The sequence below is a fragment of the Talpa occidentalis genome, unplaced genomic scaffold, assembly GCF_014898055.3.
Source record: "Talpa occidentalis isolate TD23 unplaced genomic scaffold, MPIMG_talOcc4v2.1 talOcc4.8, whole genome shotgun sequence".
Classification (NCBI taxonomy): Eukaryota; Metazoa; Chordata; class Mammalia; order Eulipotyphla; family Talpidae; genus Talpa; species Talpa occidentalis.
The window spans coordinates 117,352,969-117,379,125 of NW_023605194.1; positions in this window are offsets into that span (position 1 = coordinate 117,352,969).

Here is a 26,157-nt window from a genome sequence, read left to right on the forward strand (position 1 = left end):
TAGAAAATGTACGTGGAGAAACTAAAACACCACCTTTGTCGAATCAGAAGCAATATTTACCCATTGGGTATTCTGAGACTTAGCTAAATCCGGCTAAGCTGTTTCTGCTTTTTCTTGGTTTTTCATATGAAAGCTAAGCTTAATGATTATAGTGCTGACAGGATTATTGAAAGTATTTTAAGGATAACTTGGGGAGGTTGATTCTAAAGACTCCAGATGACCTTGGGTTAACGCTATGACTTCTGTCAGTATCGTGCTGCTGGATTTGTTTGTGTTCTCATGGAGAAACAAACTACATGGGTGTGAAACTATACCACACTTCTCTGAAAAGGAAATAGACTCGGCATTTTAATATATTGACTAATGTGGAAAAACCACTTTTTTTTTTTTTTCATTTGCTCTACCATTAGCTTCTAGTAGAAAGGAAGTAACCACCACCAGAGGAGTAGAAATAGGAAGCACTTTCAAAGACACCAGGGCGTTCGAGGTCACGTTCTATTTTTCTGGCTGGAAGCATGCAAGAGAAATAAGTATATTCAACCTTTTGTATTGAATTTGTTCTGAAAAGAAAGATTTAAGGGGACATGCTCAAACACTTCTTTATTTGTCTCAAAGAGATGACACGGTTAATCATCTTGGGATAGTTTGAGAGATTTTTAGCCTAAAGATACATTATCTAATCCCTTCCAAATAATTATCATTATAACCACTATGATTTAAATCACTATGATTTAATACTATTACCAAAGCTAATATGCTAGGTTCTTAGCTATAATTTGAGTAAAATTAGCGCACTTTTGGAAGTCTTTGCTAGTTTAACTGGTGTCCCTTTAAGACACCGTCAAAAAAATTTTGTCCTACCAGCGAAGTCACGAACTTTGGATTCAGCCCAAGTTTAATCCGAACCCCAGCTCATCCATTTAATAGTTGGATGAACTTCAGCAAGTTCCAACTCCCTGAAGCTCAACTTTCTCACCTCTGCAATTTTCCTGAGAAGTGAAGAGAATGTGTGTGAGCTGAATGTCAGTACTTGGAAGCCACCATCACTTTGGATGTGGGATGATTCTATTTTATTCTTTCTTCAAAACCATTTTTTGGAGCGTCAACCTGTGGCTGAGAGTCTTCTTTCTCTCACAAAACTCGGTGATAAGCAAGACTAAGCCCCAGGCTTCTCTCACCAGAGTGAACGGTGGTGAGAGGCCACCAAGGAGGCCCAAATACATATCAGATTTCATGCTTTATTTCGGTTTCCTTCTCCCTCCTGGCTGCCGGCGAGTGCTGTGGGTACAGGAACATGGGAAAGCTAGAATAGCAGTGACCATTAGAGCTCAGTTTCTGGTGTATTGATTTGTAACATTCCTGTAATTTATGGACACAAATAACTGTTGATGAATTTGTCCATTATCTATGTCTCTGTGTCAACATTTTATTAACAAAATGTGATTTAGATTTTATTTTACAAAACTAGATGACACATTGTTTCACCTTGGGGTGATCTTGATGTCTCACATTTACCAAAGTAGAGAGTCAGACGAAGACACCAAAGATGAGGGGGCCGGGTGCGGGGAACCAGCTGGTGTCCACACGGCACCGAGTCTGGGAGGCCTTCCCGGGCCACTGTCCACCAACTGAGGTTTCCTCCTCATTAAAGCATAACCTGCATAAACCAGAACCCCAGCCATGATGGACAAGGAGTGGGGGATTCAACAGCAGCTTCCTCAAACAGAGGTGCAGGCCCTGGTCTCGGGCCCCTGAGAACATGATTAAATTAAGGGTCCTGAGGGCCTTGCCTGGATTGTCGGGGTCACCGAAAAGTGTCCCTATAAAAGGGGGCAAGGGGAAGGATTGAAGAATGGGGGGCAGAGAAGGCAGGGTCGTGGCCTGAGTCAGGACGTGGGTCCTTCTCTGCGTCCTTGGGGCGTGCAGCCCGTGCTCACCCTGGCCTCAGTGTCTAAGTGTCCCCAGAACCGCGACACAGTCATTTCTATTCTTCAAACTCAAAATCGCCATGATGTGTTTTGCAGACACAGGACATGAGTACAGTGATCGAGAATTGAAGAAATTTGCTAAGACAACAGTGAGAAAAGACTAATTGATGACTCCATCCACTTAGTGCACATAACCCATTACTAAAATAACCTTTTTGAGAAAATAATATTAAATCCATTGTCTCCACGGTGATACAATTGCAGAGCTGATAGAGAAAATACATAGCAAAGGCGTCTGCATCGTGAGGCATCGGAATGCACGGGCATGCAGGCTCGTGTGCATTTTAGGGGGAAAGCAAGGAGAATGGATGCCGAGGTGGCTGCAGTCTCAACCCCACACTGGTCAGAGGGCCACTGCTCACTCCTGCGGCTGCTAGTTTAAGAGCCGTTGTTGTGGCGAGAGTATTTCTAGGTCCCTTGAACGGGAATTGTAGTGCACTCCTGCCAGGGCTCATGGGTGCTGAGAATATAAATATCACTTAAATAGGAATTTGGGGAGCATCTCAATGACGCAGGATTATTGATTTCTTTTATCACATTCCAAACATTTGGGGACTGTCATGAATAAACAAACACTTAGTATATAAACACCCAATTGCATTAGTAGCAAATATCCCCAGAGCTGTTAGGGATATGTACAGAGCTAGGTAAACAGACAGAGTGCAACGGCTGTGCATGCTTCGAATCTGAACAGCTCGTCTTTGGAGGAAAACATGGAAAGGCACACAAAAGAAATACCAATTACAATAGTGCGCACATCCAGGGAAGACACGTCTAATTGAAATAATCTATGACTTGCAGGAAAAATCAAGCAGGGTTAAAGCAGTATCCATGTTCCTATTACTTCAGAAAGTGTTATAAGAAAATTTAGAAAGTTGAAGAAATTGAGAGAAAGTAAGTCTGTTCATCTCAAAGCAATTTATAGGCAGCTGATTAAGGCGAAAGAGACACATATGCAAATATATAGACATCTGTATAAACATTTCAGAAGTAATTCAAATGCTTTTACAGAGATTTTATCATCTATAAAAATCGCCATCCTATCTTCCGTATGGAAATTCCACCAGAGAAAATTGTGTTGTTTTTCTAATCGTCCAGATTTTTCCTCATTTCTAGAATACATATGATCTTGGTAGCAATGGAGGTATAATCTGTGGTTAATATTTGCAAACACTCATATGAAGATCAAGAATGTGGGCCTTAATTCATCGGCATCCATCACAATGGCTCGGGCGATTGGCGAGCAGCTTGGGAACTCTTACCAAAGGAGCAAACTTAAATAGCTCAAGCTTTCCTTTTATTTCAAGTATTTACTTTTTTGGAGGCGATGCTGGTGGACCACGCTGTTGGTGACACAGAGTACAGGTTCTCGCCTTTCTGGTGCGCGTGACCTCAAGCGCCACCGAGGGTGCACCCCCTCGCCCCAGTGCATGACCCCCCTCCCACTGCTCCCCACCCCGCGCCCCCCTACTGGTAGCTTCAGCGCCTGATTTCTAGGTTTGTTCTGATTTAGTTTTGTCTATTCTTGTGTTTCTTCACATTCCACGGTGCGTGAAGTCATCCCATCCAGTGTTTGTCTTCCTCCCGAGTCATCCCCCTTGAAATGGCCGTGATTCCGCCTCATACCTGCCGCTGTGCTTTCCTTGTCACCTTCCTTTGTCATTTGCTCTTGCTCAGGCCATTGAGAAACAGCAGCAAACAATCCAGAACGTGCTCACCTTGCCATGACCTTCCCTGTAATCCGCCTGCGAGCACATCTGTACCTGTGCCGGTCGCGGTGTGATGGACCAGGAGCCTTATTCTGTCCAGATGCAGCAGCCCCATTTGGGTTCTTCTAGGCGCACAAGAGTGCGTGTTTTTCTTATTGTTCTTCTTCTGGATTGCTGTGTCAAGATGATTTCAGGACGGTTCAAGGAAAGAGTCCCGCTGGGCTTATATAGACCTCTTAGGTCATTTAGCTAAACTAAGTGGTCTAACCAATCAGCAGAAAGTCACTAACAAAAACTAAACCCATCCATGTGTGGGTCCAGGGAATTCAAACAAAAAAATAGCACGAACCATGTGTTAGTTATTTAGCTGACATTCTCTTTGTCCAAGTGCCAAACCAGTCTTCTAGATGGCCCTGGGGAGAAGCACAGACGTGTCCATTCCAACTGTGCATGCCTGTGTCATGCCCGCTTGCTACCGGGAATTCTCTCCATCTTCTGCAGAAGACGTACCCCCATCTTTCCTGCAGGTGCTTTGCTTCAAAACACCAGCTTTCAAAATTCGGGTAACTCAGTTACCTCGTGTCACACATTCTTCTTTGCTGCCCCCCGCCCATAATGCATTCCCCATAAAACAGTGAGCATAGATATTTTTAAACTTATAATCGCCATGTCTTCTCCCCATTAAGATAGTCTAATCGCTGTCCATGCACAAAGTAAACATTTCTCTAAGTTCCTTATACGTTGCACGTCATCATTATAACAGTCCTGGGAGGGAGTTACTAGTCTCGTCGCTACGTTGCTATTGAGGGGATGGACTTAGGAATTTTCAGAGTGACACCGGCTGTGAGCCCTGGGGTGAGGCCTTGGGTTCCAGAGTCTGTCTGGAAAGCCCCAAATCATGCTGTGTTTCCTCTCAATTCCATTCATTCCAAAGGAATTCTGTGTATTTTTCACATACAGTAGTTCCACACACCATGCTCACTTAAATCCCTGAAAGAAAAATAAGGATACTCAGCCATCTCTTCCTGCTTAAATCTGGCTGATGAAATTTTATGTCTTAATCAAGTTAGGTCTCACAGGTACAATAATATCTGAATTTCACCATTTATTAGAGAAATCGGAGCTTCATTTTCAGTAGAACTCCCTTCAGAGGCAAATGAAAGGTTATGGTCTTGTATTTCTAAGAGCTTCTGCCATCTGAGCGTCACTGCCTCTTGTGCCTGTGAACAGGGCGTGGCTCGCAGATACCACGTCATACTAGAAATACATCATCATCCCTTTTTTTCACACCCTTCTGTATCTTCAGCTTCATTGCCTGCGATAACCAGATTATATCTTAGTGTAGACTCACCACCATTCTTGTCTTTGGTGTTTTAGGGGAGACAACAACCAAGACACTAATACTGTAAAAGTCGGTCATGGAAGAGAGTATCGGAAAGTTCAGTAAGATTTTGAAATAAAATGAGATATTCTCAAAAGTTAGTGAGGCAAAGGCTTTTGAAAGCCATTTTTTTGCCCTTTAAAGTGTTCACATTGTGATTTAACCACATTATTACTGGGCTAGGTAGGGGAATCTCATTAGATACACTTCATTGTATTTTATATTAAAATTCAGGAATCTGAGGCTTTTAATGCATAGAAATGTAGCAGAATTTACATCTTCTACTTTAGTAATCAACCATGTTATTATCTGTTACCCTTTGCTGATTCCAATGTCAGAAACAATACTTCCATCTATGCCTCAAACTGAATCCATAGATGACTTAGGGTACAAACGAAATTTTGCACAATCTTGCTTTAAATAGAGCTTAACTGGCAAAGCAATTAGTTGAATGTAATTTGATAACACCAGCAACTTTTCTCCCCAAAATGATGATGTATGCTTCATTATGGCAAAGAACATAGACATTACAGAAATATTTCTATACTTTGCCATATGTGCATGTATATAAATGTGTACACACATTCCTGACGCTTACAGTCAGACTTTAAAACATCACTTTATTTTACAGTTGAAAATGTTCATTCCTGGGAACAAAGGGGAAGCTTTTAGAAATGGCCTTCATTGAATTGGAAGAAGCCAAAGCATAAAGTGACCGTGTAGACCCAGAAAGTTGTGTTTACAAGTAAATTCAGTCCTGACCTTCGATATTAAAGCACCTCCCAAAGCAGGATGTGGGTCTCCAAACAGATTTCTTGTGGAAAAAGCACGTACAAACCTCACCAATCTTTTTCTTTTCATTTTTGAAGACGACATTTTCTGAATATGATGCTATGGTTTTTATGTGATTTTACAAGTTTGGAAAATTCTGTAATAAAAGTATCATTGGCAAACAGCTGGAGAACAGCCATGGAGTGACTCCAGCAACTTGACATCAAAATCCTGTGCCTCCATCACAATTAGAGCACTACAGTATCAGCTTAGGGATAGACGAATGTATCAACGAGAAACAGACGTAAACCAGGAAGAGCAAAGTCAGCATCTGAGTATCTGATATTCTGGATATGGAGAAAGAGGGACAGGTTGGTAAATACTTGCAGCTCAGTTGTATCCATTCTGGGGGGGGGAAAGACCCGACCTAACATTATACTCAAACTGCACGAAACCCTCTTCTACTGTAAAGTTGAAGAAACACATAATTATAGGGAAGAAAAAAAAATGAGACTATTTTTAAAATCATTTTGGATGTCGCAGATCTGGGAAAGATTTTGCCAGGTTGGGGCATCCCTGGTGGCGCAGGGGTCAAAGCAGCACTATCAGGCTACCCGCAGCCACTGCAGCGTGAGTTGGATCCCCAGCCAGCCTGGGAACAGCCCACAGGGCGCAGCAGACCTCTCCTGTCTCCTCGCTGCTCCCCTCAGCAGTGTGTTTCAGTAGATCCGCCTGTTCTTTCCCACTCTCTCTGGCTAATCCTCACCCCCACACCTCTGGCCTGTACCCCAGTTCTTGCATGCATAGATAAATAATTTTTTTAAAGATTTTGCCAGGTCAAAGGAAAATATCAGGATTTATAAAAAAGAGCCCACATGTTTGAGGACATATAATGTGGAATTCAAATTTAACAAAAGATACTGTAAGCCAAGTAAAACATCAAGGACAGAGGAGACAGTATTTTCAACAGAGCAAACTAAAGCACTCTGGAAATTAAGAAAATAAAACCACCGCTAAAATGAGAAATCATAAACAAAACGTGACACAGGCCAGCAGGACAAGCTGTCAGCAGGTGCACATGAATGGGAGTAAACCAGACTGGCTGTTACAAAAACAAAATTTTAAAACAACCTTAATATCCACCAAAAGGGAAACTTGTATTCGCGCGTTGGCACACTTCGGACCCGTGAGGCCACACGCAGTTTTCCGTGCCTATAGAGAAGCTGTGATGTGGCGTGGCGGGATCTCAGCGAGACAATGAGCAGTGGGTGAAATGTCTGATGCTGTACAATGTCAGCTCCTAAACATGTCCCTGTTCCCACCCGGTGGGTATTAAGGAGCAGAAAGCTCTAAGTCCTGTTGCTTATTACATCCTGGCTAGTCCCCACCCTCACTCCCCACCGGGATAAACTGTGTCAGAACCATGATTCAATTTGGTTAAAAATTAATTTATAGTTTTCACAATCATAAGTATTCCATAAAAATATTGTGAGTATATTTGCTCAGTACCTGGAATAAGTAAAAAAACACATCCAAGTGGGATCAAATTCTGTGCTTTTATTATCCCTTAAAGTTGAGAACTCAGAAAAGCGAGTTGCTTTCATTAAATCAACAATACTAACTTATTCTTTTTTTAAAGATTTATTTACTTATGCATAGAAGAACTCGGGTACAGGCCAGAGGTGTGGAGGTGAGAGGATTCACCAGAGACAGAGCGGGGAGCAGAACAGGCGGATCCACTGAAATCCACTGCTGAGGGGAGCAGCAGGGAGACAAGAGAGGTCTGCCGTGCCACGTGGGTAGCTCCCTGGGGAGGGGGAATCACACTCAGGGCTCAGTGGCTGGGGATAGCTTGAAGGTGCTGAGACTTAACCCCTGCGCCCCAGGGAGGCCCCAGCACTGAGCCTCACGGATGTCATCTAGGCCATCGGGCCCAGCTCAGGAACAAAGGCAACCCCGGGGTGGAAACTGGCCACTGCTCTAGGGCTGGACCAGCTGACCCTGCGTGGCCTCCTCACCACGGCCTTTCAAGGACTCTGGGAACAGGGCTCTTTAGGCTCTTTAGGCTCTGGTTCTGGTTCCGTGGGTCGCACCACCCAGAAAACTCCCTTTGCAACCATCCCTCCTGGCCAGGCCTCAGCTTCATGAGGGAGAAGTGCAGACACAGTCATGCACGGACGTGCAAGTCCCTGGTGAGGGTGACAGTGAGGGCCCATCTGGGAGCTTGTCAGCGGTTTGTCTGTTTGCTTTTTGAGACAGGTGTAAGTTACTTGCTCACTTATTAATTTGGGTGGTTTGATTTTTGACTCGCGTTGTAAACCACAATGGCTAACAATAGACACGGTTACTGGTTTGGAAGGAAATATATCATCGTGACTTCACATCTTCAGGAATTTATTGAATAAATGCCAATATTTTAAATTTACTTCCCAAGTTATATTTTTAAATGAATTAATTTACCAAAGATTAGATTTATTTTGAAAGTGGACCTAGGGGTGTTCTATTTAATTATTCCGTGATACTGCAGGAAATATATTTAAGATATCACTAATTTTTTTACTGTTAGCCTTATTTTAATATCTGTATCCTTTTTTTAAGTAATAGTGTGTAAGTTCCAGGTGTCATCTTGAGCATCAGTAAGTGTATACTCTATAATAAGTTCACCACTAAATTCCAATTCTGTCCCTCACGGTACAATTTTCTCCTTTTTCCCAATTCACTTACTACCCCTTCTCACTTCCGTCCTGGTAACCAATAATGGGTCTTATAGTTCAAAAGCTTATTTTTGTTTAATCTGTTCATTGTTCAATATCTTGTACTTGAGTGGAGATTGAAGAGTTCCTCTGGCAAAAAAGTAATTACTTTTTTAGATGCCTTGGTTAAACAACTGTAACATATTTAAAGATGTCTCAGACTCCAATAATAATGTATTTGTCTTAGTCCCTTAGAACTGCTCTTGCAAAATAAGGTGGATGCCTGACTTATAAACAACAGAGCTTCATTTCCCAGGGCTCTGGAGGCTGAAGTCTCAGACCAGAGAGGCGCGGGCTGGCTCAGGACACTTTGTGCTGGACCACGCTGGCCCCAGCACAAGCAAGCTCGCTGGAAGCTGACTGTAGGGTGACTCAGTGGTCAGGTTGGAGATACTGTTCTCCCAGGCTGCCAATTTCTAGCTTTTTATGAGCATGGAATCACATGAAGTTATGTAAATTGAAGCATTAAAAACCGCCTCTGGAATTCAAATAACCAGTAGCTGCCAATTAAATCCAGAATGTATAGTATTCTTTCCTGCAGCTCTTGTTTTCTTAGGCAAATTATACTTCAGTCTGTAAACAATACCAACATGCTGATCATGCTAATGATTTCCATTTATTTTATGACTGAACATTAAATTAATATAATTTGAGCAAATGGATTACTCAGGCATTAGTAAAATGCCTTTTGTAGCTTTCACTATCTTAAATCACAATATGCTCAACCAAAATGAAGCGACAAACAAACCCCCAAAATGCGTGCTGACTATTTTATTGACATCTGCAGTCATTTTGTTTGCAATAAAATTTCAAAAGGAAGCACTGAAAAATGGAAATGCAGATAATGGGAATAATAAATAAATTTCAAGAGTTCTTTCTTTAGAAACATCAGATAATGTTTTTGTTTTTTTTTTTTTTTTTTTTTTTTAATCAGTGCACATGATTCCATTTGAAAAGGTGTGTGGGAGAAAACACAAGGGAACTAAGGAAATCCTCTCCAGGCCAGCGGAAATTACAGAACCCAGACATGACAGTGATGGCACTATGCAACGAACTGAGGGTGCCAGGACAGTGCACCCCACGATGCCAGAATGTCTATTACAGGAGACCTTGTGTGGTTAATAATCACCTATTTTAGATGGCTTAATTGATAGCTGTTAGCAGAACACTTTACATACACGTATATACAATTATGTCTATGTTCCAGTTTAGTTTAAAATTCTATGCAATAAATTTCTGGTGATGAAAATAAGCAGCAAAGGCGAACAAGAATAGTGGAAGAAATGTTTCCCTTTTTTAAGAGGGGTGGGAATTGTATGGGAAAAATAACCGAAATGTTTCCCTTTTTTTACAAGGTAGTATATCTATAGTTCTGGCTCCACACCAGGTTACCAAAAATTGATATCATCAGTTAAACTAATCTCAATTTTGACTGCCATCCTCAGTAAAACAGCACCATATTTATCTACATTAATTTAAAAAGTAATATGGCACAGTGCACGAGTGGAGACTATGCAAGGATTCAAGGAGTATGAATTGCTGCGATTAAGTCTATCATTAGATTAAAATATATGATTTTTTTGCTGTAAATGCTCAAGAGCATATGCTAAAATGAGAAAATATATATTCTTTTAAAGATTGATTTTATTTATACAAGTGCTAGGGTATAGGCCAGATTCATGGGAGGGTGAGATGATTCACCAGAGACAGAGTGGGGAGCAGCACAGGCAGACTGACTGTGTTACACTGCTGAGGGGAGCAGCAGGCAAGACAGGAGAGGTCTGCTGCATCATGTGGGTATCTCTCCAGCCGGCTGGGATCGAACCCACACTGCAGAGGCTGCCAACAGCTTCACAGTGCAGCGCTCAACTGCCTGTGCCACCAGGGGAGGCCCTAAAAAGAGAAAATATATTTATTGAATACTAAAAAGTTTGGAATAAATTGGATAATTTCTAAATTGCTAGGATACATAGACAAGTATCAATATATTAACCAACATGTCATCTTCAGAGTATGAAAAGGTAGATAAATTGTCCCTTTCAAGTCAGAATCGCAAAGGATTCCCACCCTCGTCAATATTTACATTCAGCAAAGGGTAGTTGCCACAATTACAAAGGAGAAAAGGAAAAGTATCAGAATTGAGAAGGAGAGCGTAAAACATTTATTACTTGAAAGTATATATTTAATGCCAGAAAGCCTAATAAAGACACTGATCAGCTGAAAGAGAATTCATTTGATTGCTGAGTCTTGCAAATTAATATTCTAAAACAAATGTCTGCCTGTATAAACAATGGCCAGTATGAAAAAAATGAAATAAAAGATTATCTGTAAGATTAAAAACGAAAGATTAAAATTTCTAGTCACAAATTTAATGAAAAATAGAGACATCAGTATTGAAAAGGAAGAATTAAAAAGTTATTCATTGTTAAGATTTTTCTTTGAGTAGAGACTAAATAGCACTAAAGGCATTAAATGATGATTAGCATAAAAGCATCAAGATAGACACTTCAGGGCCTCCCCTGGTGGCGCAGCGGTTGAACGCTCGGTTGTGAAGCTGCCCGCAGATTCTGCAGCACTGGTTCAATTCCCGGCCACCGGCGAGGGTCCCCCATGGCACGCAGACCTCTCCTGCCGTGCCCACTGCTCCCCTCAGCAGTGTACTTCGTCAGTCTGCCTGTTCCGTTCCCCGCTCTGGCTCTGGTGAATTCTCTCACCCTCCCGCTCATCTGACTGTACCCGGTGCTTGGATAAATAAATAAATAAATCTTAAAAAAAAAGATAGACACTTCATGTGACCTTATAAAATGTGTGTGTGTGTTTGTGTGTATGTGTAGCCTTTTCACTGACATATTTGTGAGAATAACCAGGGGCGAACACTAATAAACTCTCTGGCATTGACATAAACAGGAACAGCTTTATTAGATACTTTCAGTCAAAGCCATGACAATTAGGTATTGTAATTAAACATGTGTTTGTTTGTTTGTTTTGCAATTATGTACTCTACTTTGTTGAAGTGAAAAGAAAAGAGAAAAGAAACAAAAACTGAAAAACTTGAAAACTGACGTGGTGATGAGGTTATCTAATACATCATAAGATCACATTTTCTAATTGGGTTAAATTTCATTATCATTAGGTCCACTGGTTCCAATAAAAGAATTTCAGTCTCCCTTTTCATATTTTCACAAAATGGATTCCAAAATAATGTCATTTTCAAAAGAGAATTTTAAAAGCACTGGATGTAAAGATTGAGTCTGGGCATTGGGGAGGTATTTTTAACTATGACGTTAAAGTAAATGTCGTAAGACACTAATGATTTAATGCACAAATTAAAAAAAAAACGCATCTGCTAGAGATGTATTCTTTCACCTGAATAGATCAGAAAATCTAAGAGTGGCTTCAAAATGAGCAGGTTTTCCTCATAGCACGGAGCAAAGTTATGTTGAGGTTAAACGCAAAGATGCAGAAGTCAGATCCCCTGGGCAGAAAATCCAGCCCTTTCACTTACAAACTGTGTTATCTTGCAAAATTCATTTGGCTTTTATGTGCCTGAGCTTTCTCATTTGTGAAATGGAGTTTGGAAAAGTAGCTACTGCATAGATGCTTTGTGGGAATTGCAGGAGGTTGTACACACAAAATAGTACGAACTGCAGGCACTTGGTAATCACTTGCTGATGGATTGATTGATTGAATAAATGAATGAATATTACAGAAAGTGAGAGCCGTCCAGGGAAATGACAGTGGCAAGGGGACAGCAAGAACCGTCACTCTACTTGTGATGACCTGCACTGCATCCTTCTGTCTCAACATTCAGTCTATTTCTGGAGACTTCTCTCCTTTGCCTGCAAACAGATTCTCTTATTGTCTACACTGAGGCTGTCACAGATTAAGGAGAGTGTTAAATTAGACTTCTCTGGAATGCAAAAAACGCAACTATGCTTCCAGGCCTTCAATCAGTAAGGGTTTTAGTTTACGAGGATAAATGGAGGTGGGGGGTGGGGGGCATGAATCAGTAGCTGTGCAAGTAAACCCCGTGTGTTAGGGAAGTGGATCATCACTGCAATTTCACCAGAAACTCCTCACTTGATCATCTTACAACTGCTCGTCTCTGTCCCGCTCATCACTGTCCCCAGGTCTGGTCACACTCGGTACTTGAAACAATTTTCTGTCATAAGAGCTGGGGGAGTCACAGTCTTTCACAGGGATAGTGATGGCGGCAGTAACAGCCCCAGTGACAGACCATCAGCGTTTATGTAGTTTGTGTAACTTACGCTCTTCCAGCTCACAGATTTAAGATATTATGATTTCTACTTCATGGTTTCTATTTTCTTGCTATTTCCTTTATGAAGTCCTAAGCGTGTGTTTGTCAACCTCTGTGTCACTCACTCTGCTGTCAATGATCACACCTTTGTGAGTCTTCTGTGTCTACTCTGTCATCAGGAAGAGTCTGAAGGGAGGCAGTAGATTCAGCAAAGGGAGTCAGTGGGTGGTGGACGCGCCCAGACTTTGGGTGATGGTCATCACGCACTATGTTCAGATGTTAACATATAACAGAGACCTGAAACCTATGTTATGGACCCAAGCGATGTCAATAATGTTTTTCTAAAGAAGAGTCTGATGTGATCCATTAGTTGGTAAGTAATTTTGAAGGCTTTTATATATTATCATAAGTTAAAAATTTTAGAGAGATTATCTTCATTTGTCCTTAATAAAAATTAATTAGAAGTTAATTGTGTTTTCCTTATCTTAGAGATGATGAAAGGAAGTTCTGTACCTTGTCCAGGCTCACAAGAAGGACGGCGGTCGCTAGCTTCAGCTTAGACATCTGGCTCGCTGAGAGCCATCAGGGTAAATGACAGCATAGACTAGACGAGACCTCTTATAAAGTACAAACGGGATATTCTTCTCAGGAGACCTACTACCTCACAGTGATCCAAGAACTGTCTGCTGGCTGCTTCCAACAGCAGGTGCGTCAGCTGTTTCTCCTCTCAATCGCCCTCTCTGCCCTCCTGCCTCCCTTCCACCCCAGGCCTAACTTGGCTCTTTCTACTTTAACCATCTTCTCAGGCACATTCCCTCGATAGACACGCATATATTATTTAACTTCATGGTTTAGAAAATAAGTATGATATAGAATGATAATCTCTGCCTTGTTTATTTTAAATTTGAAGACTGTCGAGGCCAAAGGAATTTGTTTAAATTTCTATACCTGTCACTATGCTATAATGATGATCTATACCATGTAGAGCTCAGTATGACACTATGAAAATTATAAAGCCCCATAGAAATGCTAGGTTGTGAATAGCTCTAAAATTATAAAATAATTTAAAAGAGGTTTTGGATTTTTGAAAGATAAGACAGGTTAAAAAAATGACTTCCTCACACTTGATGTGAGCATATATCACTTAGGATATTTCCCACTTGCCACTTTTTAAAAATCCAAGCTATTGCTGGACAAATGTGTGAATTGATAGCTAGTATTTAATATTAAAAAGAACACACTTGTAATTTGTCACTTTGGGATTTACTTTATACATATATTTGTGTTGCACCTTGTCAGAAACCAAGGAGATATTCTCCAGTTTGACACATCAGAAATGCAATTTAATTCTGTCAAAAGAAGCACAGGGAGGGATAGCTATTTTTGGCCTCACAGCATGAACAACATAGAAGTTGCTTTTTAGTTGCTTAAGTGAAATAACTTTATTAACTGAGAGAATGACATGCCAAAGAAAGGAACAGTGACAGATTATTTTGCTCTCCTGCCATCCCATCCTCTAAGCTTGGAGTCTTCAATGCGATATTTTTCAGAGCAAAAAAGTTGATTTTATATGCTTTTGCAGAGCAAACAAAATTAGCGATTTACAAGTGTGAATTAATTTTGTCTCAACTGTTTCATCACATCACTGAATTTACTAGATAAACAGTTACTAAGTAGTTTTATTCCCTGATTATCATTTTTAAAAATACTAAACTGTATATCATGTATTCCAGTTTTGGGGTTTAAGGTCTTCAATTTGGTTCAATTCTAGGTTTACATGTTGGACTACGCCATACATGATGAACCAAATTATCCAAAGAATGGTTTTGAAACTGTGAGGGGAAATCTGTCCATTGTAAGTGTTCAGGAATTCCTTCATTCCTTAAAATCCCATATTGAACAAAATCAGAAAATACCACTGCCCTTAATTATTGCGCACGGGACATTCCCTCATTTCTGATGTGTTTTATCTGTTAGGAAACACCAAGACCTGGAAGCAAAAGACCGCGATGTTTCATTCCCAGCAGAACTTGCCACATATTCTGAAATTGCTTCTTTACCAGTATAGCTGATCTTGGTGAGCTATTTTCTGGCTGTTTTAGAGGTAGAAGTAAAACAGCAACGACAGTCCCTTCTGGACATAATCAGAACTTACGTTTGAGCCCAATACAGGGCGAGATGTTTTGAGAGTGTGTAGTTTCTTCCTGGCACGATCTGTGAGATTAGTTCAGATTAGGCCCGAGTCGGTACCATCTCAACCCCAGGTTCCCTGACGCACTTCTGAATCTACCCAGAATCTCTTTGTAATAGTATAAGATTTAGCTTCTGGCAGAGAGTTAACATTCTACAAATGAATGAAACAATCAATGAAACACTGAAACATGTCCATCTTGCCAAATTATGACATTGACTCTACAATGAGTTGCACTGTGTCCACATTGATTTATTGCTAATATGTCTTTCAGGTTTAAGTGGAAACACTTACAAGATGAGAACCTGTCCCTCCAATGGGCTCACAATTGGTTTACTTAGTAAATTACTTATTTAGGTGTTCATGTACCTGGAAACGTTCGTGTCCAACTTTTATAAAGGAGAAGTTAATTAAAAAGTGGTATCTGTTTTGACAAACTTTCATGCCATCGGCCATAAATGCCATTCAGTTTCTAAATCCTTTGTATTTGTCTATTGGTTATCTTTATTTAGGAGAAGGGAAAGATGAAATGGAATGCAAATTCACTAACTATTTTATTGTTTTCAGTGATGTGGTCATTTAATTATTTAATTTAGCATCTATTAATTCCCCTATGTCTTAGGGTCCTAAAAATACCTGTTGTTATTTATCTTTTTCTGTAAAATCAAAGTTAAACAGCGTGGTCTTAAAGGGAGGCAGTTTATGGTATGCGGAAGGCACAAAGACTTTAGAATCAGCAAATAGTATGTAGGATCTAGTTCCCAAATTCACCAGCAGCGATTAAATGACTACTACAGCCTTTATAATCCCGAGTCTGTATTACTAGCACTATTATTATTTGAACACTGATAGGAACCTTCCATGGATTATTATTAAATCATAGTAATACATAATGTACTTAAAATAATTTAAATATTCAAAGTACAGTTTTGTAGTTTTGCAATTAAAATGTCACTTACAAGTGCCTTTATGGTAATTATTTAAAACACAATTGGCATATGCTACCATATATAATTTATTTTTGATTGCATGGGTATTAAATGCTTGTCCTGACTATTTGGTGCATGATAAAAGATCAGGCTTACATTTTATTAAAGTCATCCAAACCTTTAAATGATATTAATTTGATTATTTTATCTCATTATATTTATTTTTATATTTTACTTGCATAGATTAATATGGATTTATTGGACTACATCTTTTGCCGTATCATAGGCTGAGACCTGTGACAACAGGTAAATAGGAACTGGGACTCAGACCCCGAGGCAGAGCGACTCCCGCCCCGCCCCAAGAGACGCGGGCCTCGGGGACCCGCCCAGGCTCCACCCGGGGTCGCTGCCCGTCGGGCTGCCCCGGCGCCCCGGCCCGGAGGGGGCGCCCCGCCGGCCTCGGGGGGCGGGGGGGAGCTGCCGGGCTCGCGGGGGCGGGTGTGACAGCGGGGGGGGGCACCCCGAGCCCGAGCCCTGGGGCCCTCGGGCCGCGCCCCTTCCCTCGGCCCGCGAGCGGCGGGGACAGCAAATGCTCCCACATTCCTCCGTCCCCCTGTCCCCCCAGGTGTCATCCAAAGAGACTCTCCCACGCGCCAGTCCCGAGGACCCTCCAGGGGAGCCGCGGGGCCGCCCGCTCCTCGGCAGCCGCCTCCAGTGACCCCAGAACCCTAGACCGCCGCAGACGCGACGCGACGACCTGCCCGGGTGGTTCCGAGCGGTCTGGAGCAGGAGCAGGAGCGCAGAGGCGGCGCCCGCGTCCTGTGGGGGGCCCCGGGGAGCAGCGAGGAGCAGAGACGGTCGCTGAGGGTCACGGCGGGCCACGGCCCGCAGCTCTTTGATGAGCTCGTCCTTCAAAATCCAGCAATTTGCAATTTGCAGCAACATGGATGGCGCTGGAAGGGATCATGCTCAGCGAAATAAGCCAAAAAGAAAAAGAAAAATACCGGATGGTCTCACTCATAGCAGGAATCTAGAAAACTTAAATAAGGGACCAGGAAAATGAATAACTATAAGAAAGTGAAAATCAAAATCAACAAAAAACTACGAACCAGAGACACTTTTTGGGGGGCGGGGGGCGGGAGGGGAGGGATTGGGGTCAGAATGGGGCATGTGCAGTTGTATGGGGAATATAAAAATAAAATTTATTATTTAATAAAAAAAATAAATAAAAAGAGAACAACAACAAAAAAAAATCCAGGCTGGCCCCACGGGAACAGTCCACACCCGCAGGGGCAGGACTGGACGCGGGGCGGGTTTCCTGATCCCAGCAGGCGGGTCAAGGAGGAGGCAGAGTCCTCAGTGGGTTTTGCAGATTTTTATTGGGGTTCCAGGTTCACGGCTGGCGGGGGTACTGGGGGGCCGCAGGCTGGCAGGCCGCCCAGCCCCCAGCAGGTCCCCACTCTGTCTGGGCTCTCCGCCTTCTCTGCTGCTCTCTCGGCTTCTGCTGCTTCTTTCTCAGCTTCTCTTTCGGCTTCTCTTGGGGTCCCCGTGGCGCCGTCCTTAAAAAAAAGCACAGTCTTAGCCCCGGTGCACCCACTCCAGGTGCCGCCACCAGGCATGCATTCGGGATCACAGGGTCCCCTCATCCATCCCGATGGGAGGGCAGAAAAGCCTGACATTTTTCCTTTGCCCTACAATAGCCCTCGGCGGATGTGGCTCCAACTGTAGGAAAAATGCAGACAATAAAAATCATCTCACATCATTTCAGGTCTATGTCAGGCATGCAAATGAATTATCCCCAAATACCCAGCCAGAAGAAGCGCATGGGGCTCGGATGTGTGGCTAAAACACAGGGCCCCGTGATGGCAGCAGTGAGGCCATGGACGCGCCAGCCGCTCACCCTCCCGCCTCAGGGGGTGAGACGGGGCATCGCACCTGCAGACATGAGCCTGCAGGCACGTACTGACTATTCCTGCAGAAACGTCTTATGCTGACCCCAAGGGTAATGGACCTCGCGTGGGCGCACTGAGGAGGGCAGAGGTTAAAGGGTCTAGGTCAGAAAAATGGGCGGAGGTTTCCAGAAGCTGCCTTCACTCCCACTTTTTGCTCCAAATTTGGTCTTGACTAGATGGACATGGCGCTGGGGAGGTTGCTTCTTACCACAGTAAGGAGGCTGTGACTTAGCCCGGCTGTCTTCCATCTCCATCTTGGTCTCAGCTAGTTTCACCTGGTTTTTCTCATTCTTCAAGAAAAGAAACAGAAGCAGGACAAACAGAGCAAGGACAAGGGCCTCACGGTCACCAGGCCGGCGGCACCAGGGCCTTCACATAGGCCAGCTGCACTGAACTGCACTTGTCAGTGGCAGGTTGTAGGGTAAGGAAAAATGTCAGGCTTTTCTGCCCTCCCGCCATCAGGGTAGATGATGGATCCTTGCGGTCCTGAGTGCAGGCCTGATGGAGGCACCTGGAGCAGGGTGTGGGCCTAGGTAGATGGGATTCACCTGGGCTGAGACTGGGCTTTTAAGGGCAGCGTCACGGGGACGCCAGCAGAAGCCAAGAACGAGCAGAAGCCAAAAGAGAAGCCGTGGAGAAGCAGAAGCTGAGAGAAGGCCGGAGAGCCCAGAGTGAAGACCTGCTGGGCCTCCCAGCCCCCCAGAACCCCTGCCTGCCATATGCCTGGTGAACCCCAATAAAAGACCTGCCAAAACCCCAGAGGGCTCCAGGACTCCTCCTTTACCCGGCCTGCTGGATCCTAGAAAACCTGCCCTGTGCCCATTCCTGACCGTACACATGTCCAAAGTGAAACTGTGCTGACAGGCATGAAATAGCACAACGGTAACATCAGAGGCCACAGCTCGCAGACCACCACAGCTATTGTGATTGTTAAAAATTCTGAGACTTTGCAAGAATTGCCAAAATGTGAGCTGGAGACACAATTAAGCACATGCTACTGGGGAAAATGGCGCCCATGGACACTGGGTTGCCATAACCTGACAACTTGTAGGAGATAAAGTAACGTGCAGTCGTTGGACGTATGCTGTATAGGATTGTAGATGGAAATCTGCTGGCATTTATCTCGAATAAAAGCAGGAGTGTGATGACGGGGTTGTAGGCTGGGAGGGTGACTAGTTTTGCATGAAAATGTCACATCGATTTCCAAAATGGCTGCAATATTTTGCATCCTCATCATCAGTGCACAAGTTTCAGGTTCTTCTCATGCTCATTAACACAGTGTGGTAAATCTTTAAAGTGGTAATCATTCTAATGAGAGTGCGATGGTCTCTCATTGTGACTTTCATTTGTACGTCTCTAATTATTAAATAGGTTCATCATCTTTTCAACGACTGGTGTGTCCCTTCTAACCTTTCTCTGCTGAAGTGTCACTTTAAATCTTTTTCACATTTAATTTGAAGTTTTTATTGTGGATCCTTGAGTGCCTTCATATATTATAGACACAGCTCCTTTTCATATATGATTTGCAAATATTTTCTCCTGGCCTATGAGTCTTTATTGTCTTAATAGTGTCTTTTCAAAAGCTGGAATTTTGAATTTAAATGTAGGTCAATTTATCTTTTCTTGTATGGATTGTGAATTTTGTTGTTTTATTTAAATAAGTTTTGTGCTACCTGTGGTTACAGAGATTTTCTGCTATGTTCTCTTCTAGAAAATAGCTGGTTTTAAATTTACTTAGGTATGTGAGTCATTATCATTTAAGTATTTCCTATTGTGTGAAGTATGAGTTGAATTTAATTACTTGCGTAGATATCTAACGTACTGACACCATTAGTTCAGACACAGTTGAAAAGTTATAAATTTCTTGCTTTTATAGGAAGAAGATAAAAACAGCATCTAAATGTTAGCAACAATAATTGAAATGTGTGTGCTAATCTCTAGGACAACCATGAGACAAATTAAACATTAATGTATTGAAATTATTTTATTAAAGTCATTATTTAGATCTAAATCATTATTTAGAACTAAACATACAATTAATTAGAACATTGCTATGTATTTGGAAATTAAGAAATGTCCAAAACAAAAAAACTATGTTTCAGAAAAACAAGAGCCCACTTTCCAATTAGGTAGCCAGAATGGATTTTAGGTCTATTTTAAAGAACATAATAGTGAAAGTGCAAAAATGTTGAAACGTGTGGAACACAGCCAGAGCAACGCTAACAGGAAAACTGTAAGGACAAGATTAACCTCCGCACGCCGGATGCATCATTGCGTGTCCCTGGGACACAGTGTTGAAACTGGTCCTGCTAACGTTTATGGGTCTTCTGTGCTAGAACCTGTGCTAGAAGGAGTAAAGCCGGCAGATTTTCAACATTGTCTTTAGAAAACGTGTGGCTTGAGTTTATATCATCACGGTTTCTATGGACAGTCGACAGTGACGGGGCGGCCTGGTTCCAGCTGGTTAACCTGAGACACGAAGGCCTGTCAGAGCCCAGTGAGGCTGAGAAGTGCTGGGAGGGCCTCCCTTAGCCTAGTCTCGGCTTTTCTGAGCTTCTTTCTAGGTGTCCTTTGTTTCCCTTAAGGGGTGCTGTGGAGAGATAATGCTTGTCTTCTTGCGAGTCTTTTCAGTGATCTAGACTATGTCATTGCTACCGCGGGTACATCGGGCAGAATAATAGTATCATCAAAATGATACTTGACTCGGTTCAATCATGTAGAGGGTTTGCTTTGTTTTTTAAAGGAGGGCGGCAGGACGCATCACCCAAAATACAAGTGTGGGACTTGAGGAAGCCCACGCCTGAATTGCACCTCATCTGTGCCCTGATTACCCTGACCTGTGGGAGGTGCCGGGAGAGCAAGCGCAGGGAGAGACTTTCTCTGCACTCCCTCCTTCTGCTTGAAGGCAGCGCCTCTGGAAGGAGTTCAGGTGTTGAAAATCTCTCTCCTGGCGTTTCATCCACCAGGGAGATTGACTTTATCCAGGTGAGGGGCCAGGAAGTCAAGGCCACACCCAGGCAGGCAAACGCTTACAAGTTATCGCCCTCCCATATATTCTAGGGGCGCAGTCATCATTGCCGCCACCACTTCCACTGCACAGGGCCTGCGCCCCCCCTACGCCCCACTAAGATGGTGTTTAAACCTGAAGTCTCAGCCACCCCGGGAGCTGTGCGCTGCTCCTGCGTCGCCCAGAATACACGAGGCACACAAGCCAGCCAGCCGCTGAGTGTCCACATCGCCTGTGTTTTGTGACGGGGCTGCCCTGAGGACTCAGCAGGGAGAAGAAAACGTGTGTTCACTCCCCTAGAGAAGGAACAGGGGAGGAACTGCGGGCACGTGCCTTCTGTGGGGCCGCCATGGTCCGAGGGTGAGTGGACGGTGCTGTCATTACAAGACAGGAAAGCTTGTCCGTGGGACTCAGAGGGGCTGGCCCAGAACCGGGGGCTGTTGGTAAATCAGTGAGACCCGTCACTTAGCTGGGATGTCAGCCAGGAGCTCAGAGAGCTACTGCAGGTGTCTGCTGTGCGCTGGGACGGGGGCTCCCTCTGGCTTCAGACACAGGGAGAATCTTGGGGGGCTGGCACCCACCCCATGTTTCCAGTTACTACAGTGGCAATATCACTGGAGAGACACATCCCCAAGCCCCAGAGCTGGCCTAGGTGAGCGTGACAGAGGTTACCGGAAAAAGAGACACTTCCAGGGCCCCCCTTACAGAAGGACCAGTAACGCGCAGGGAGGCCCCTGTCACATGCCCAGCCCGGCTTCAGCAACCTTGTTTGTTCGGATTTTACTTGTATTATTTTTAATTGAGGAAATGCTGAATTACAGCACTATGGTTTAGGGGTACAGGGTCACGCCTCTTCAGCAGTATGTCACTACACACACACCCCCGAAGCACCCACAGTCCTCACCACGCTCCACCGGGTCCCTCCACACACTTTCCCTCACACCCGGCACCCGGGGGGCCTCAGCTGCGCGGTCAGACTTCTCGCCTTTCTATTGGTTTAGTTTTGTCTGGTCCACATCCCAGGGGAATCTTCCGGCTCCCATTTCACACCCGCCCAGCCCACCCCGAGCGATTTCAGGGGACGACGCGCATTACTCCTCTCAGAAGTCCTCCAGATGCTCCACGCACCGAGATTTTAATAAATGTGAGTTTGGACACAGATGTTTGATATTTACCTCCTCCCAGAGGGTTCTCATGACAGTGAAACATTTCACATGAAAGTTGTTTCCCAAGAACCAAAATGTGAGTATAGACCATATTCTGCTTATTCTGATGGTTGCCCTGTATCTTCCGTAGTCAACGGTTTCTTTTCCTTTACTCGCTGTTGCTGTTTAGTTATGAGGCTAAAAGGAGCGAGACTCGTCATACAATCACGAAAACCGCGTGAGCTGGGGATGAACGTCTGTGTTTGGCTCTGGGGTTTTCCTTAACCTTCCTAGCATTGATCTCGAGAGCAAAAATAAGACAACAAATCAGACTGTAGAATAGAGTGTTCTGCCAGAGCAGAGACAAGATCTTTTACCTTTAAAATTGCTCATAGAAGGCGTGTTTTAAGTACAGATCCGAACGTTTGATAAGGCCCCATCGGTTTTTATTCGCATTATCCTGAAAGCAGACACACACGTTCTGGGTCAGCCATGCATCACTATGACACACAGCAACACCTGCCCCCTCAGAGCCCCGGCTTCAGAACGGTGCTTTGAGAGTTCGGGGGAGCCCCGACAGGCAGGAGGCCGGCATACACCCCAGGAGAGGGGCCAGAGAGATGTGGGTGGGGCGTCTACTCCCTCGTGTCTTATCTTTGGATGCAAACTACCTGCTCCAGGAGCCGTGAGTGATTCCACTCCACTTAGAAACATAAACAGGGCCTGCCTGGTGGCACAAGGGGGTAAGTCTCAGCACTATGAAGCTGTCCACAGCTGCAGCAGCAGGAGTTCAATTCCTGGCCAGGGAGATACCCACACGGCACAGCAGACCTCACCTGTCTCACCCACTGCTCCCCTCGGCAGTGGATTTCAGTGGCTCCGCCTGTTCTGCTCCCCGCTCTGTCTCTGTGAATCCTCCTACACCCTGCTCCTCCAGCCTGCACCCCAGCTCTTGTATGCGTAAATAAATAAATCTTTTTTAAAAAAAGAAACATAAACATATTTTAAGATAAATACTACAATCTTTCTGGAAGCTCCTCATTGTCTAGTCTCTCATCCTTTAAGGTCCAAGACTTGTCTGAAAGGTTCTGGTTTCTTTGCTGCAAAGGCCCTCACTGTAAAAAAATCATGAAAATACTCCCTTCCTGTTCATATCCCATTTAAATTAAAGCTACCTGTCATTTTAATAAATTAAATCTACATATAATTTTAAAGACATGGCATCTACGTCATGAAAATTAACCATGAAATGGCTAAACATGCCTTTCCTCAAACTTGGCCACATCATTTGAGCCCATAGTGCAAACAGTGCTACCCCTCCGTCTCGCGTGCAGAACTCAAGGCAAACCACTCTCTCAATGCACATGAAATGCAGCACGCTGTTTCCATCTAATTGTCACTAACATGGGACAAGATGAACGTATCGCATTCCCAGTAATTGTGCATCATGCTACTATTCCTCGGAGCTTTGATCTACATGCAACATTTTTGGAAACAGCCAAAGCTTTAATAAGAGAAGTCAATGCACCCGAGAGCACCTTTTATAAAACATGACACCAGGCAATATAATTAAAACTAAACTTATTTCCTGTGGCGAAATTAACTTACAGAAATGAAGGTGTTTATTTATTAAATGGGATCTCTGGAGCTCTCGCCTTATTCTTTCCCTCCTGGGAAGGTTTTGATTGTTTGCTTCCTTCCCCTTGCCTGCTTGCTGTGTAATTTAAAACTGATGCCTTCCACTGGGAACCGAAATTTGATCGGAGAACAGTCTGCACCACCAGCTAAACAAATTACCAATGTTTTACTCACTTTTCTTCCTGCATTCTTTCTTTTTTTTCCCCTTTAAGAATCAAAAGCACTGCGTGCTGGGGCTTACAAGCGCTGCTGTGCTGCTCAGATTTAATCCATAATAACCAGGAGGACACGCCAATCCCGTTAGCGACACGGTCTTGTTTGATGAGAGTCAGCAGAGACGCAAACAGGTTATTATTTTCTCTTTTCCCATTGCCTCAAGTTTTCCTCCGGCAAGCTTTTCATCTAAGGAACTAGATTCTGGTAATAATTGATTATTAAATTTGGAATGCAAATAACAGATAGTGAAACAATTAGGAAAATATTCAAAAGAAAAACCAAAAACCTTTTTGTAGTGCACGAGTTTAAATCGTATCAGATAAACCATGGAAACACTTCGCCTCTCATTCATTAAGTTAAACCTTTACAGAGTCCAGACTCTGCCCCAGGGCCTGGGACGGGACAGGCCGGCCGGTGCAGACGAGCAAGTCGGTGGTGCTGACCGGTTTCTGGAGCGATCCATCTACCTGCGCACCTACCTGGGGCAGCGTTTCGCCACTTGACCCCACAGAGCCGCGAGCTGAGTTTCACCATCACACCTGATTATTAAAGACAGAAGTGTGTTCGCGTGTAAGTAAATTTTACCAGTTTATCAAATACATCGAGAAATTATTTTTTTCACATCTTTTTAACATTGTTTTGAAAATGACGTTCTGGATGGAGCAGGGGCTGAGCACGCCAGATCTAACTTTAGTACCCGGGTTGCTATTTCTAACTCCGTATATTCTTGCTATTGACAAATCCAGTCTGAAGTGAAAATGAGTGACTATTTTTTAGAACTATTTTGTTAAGAACATCTTATTACCAGCGTCTATTAATTGTATTTATCTAGAGACAGTGTCTGACAGCACAGGAAGGATTTCAAGTTGGATGGGGCTGAGAAGTCTGAAAACACCCTCATAACAAAAGGATGCTCATGGGACGTGAAGTGCATGGCTGGGGATGCAGTCGCAAAAGACTTCATTCTCGAAAGACTAAAGCAGAGGACTCAGACATCCGGGGAAAGGCATCGGTGTGACCTGAGCACCGAGCTGGTCTTTGAAACATTGGAAATCAATGTTCTGATTAGTAAGAGAGTTCCAAGACAGAAGACTAAAATGATCCCGGCGAAGTACATAATTGTGTGTATTGGCTTTGATTGCAGTTTGCATTGAGGCAGCTCTGGCAGACGCCCTGTTTATGATTCAGAACTGCAGGATCCTAACTCTTCCCGTGGATGCTGCTACAACACCCCGCCCGCCACCAAGGTGCCTGAGGCCATTATTGTGGAGGCCAAAGAGAAGCAGAGGACTCGGTCGACGTGTGTGGGTCTGCCTCCCTTCCAACCCCGTCCTGTCTGTATCAACATCTCCTGGCTTCGGTAATCCGTCTCCAGATGTAACGGTCTCACCCACATGCAATTATCTCCTTCATACTCACTCCTTTAAAGCGATCTAGATCCTAACATCTCAGCAGTGACAATGCTTAGGTCTTAGGATAAAAACTGGGGGCTGGGGAAAGAAGTGAATATTAATTGATACTCACTAGAATTTACTTTGACAAATTACCTGAATTCTTGCTTAAATATTCCATCCCCAGACTTAGTGGCTATTCTGTTGCTTCAGAATGGAAATTTCACAAGCCACCCGTGTCCTTAAGAAATGTCCATGTGGGCCTCCCCGGTGGCGCAGCAGTTGAGCGCTGGGTTGCGAAGCTGCCCGCAGCCTCTGCAGTGTCGGTTCGATCCCCGGCCACCGGGTGAGGGTCCCACATGGCACGCAGACCTCTCCTGCCACCCGCTGATCCCCTCAGCAGTGTGTTTCTTCAGTCTGCCTGCTCTGCTCCCCGCTCTGACTCTGGTGAATTCTCTCATCCTCCTGCACTTCTGACCGTACCCAGTGCTTGTATAAATAAATAAATCTTAAAAAAAGAAAATTTAAAAAAAAGAAATGTTCATGTTTCTTCTATTCGCTATTTCCATAGAATCCTCTTCAGCTTATGGGCAAGACTGAAATGCAGTGATGGAAGAACTAGACCTATGTACAGAACTGTGATCTGAATTTATCATAACAACTTCTTAATTTCTCGTCTATTTACACACAGTGTTCACAGTGCTTCTATGGGAAACAAACCAAATGTCTGTAACAGGGTTTTAAAATTTTTCGTGTACAATATAAACATCCTGTGTGCTTTTAATTGATATTACTGTCATGATGGAAAGCTCCTTTCTAGTCTAACAT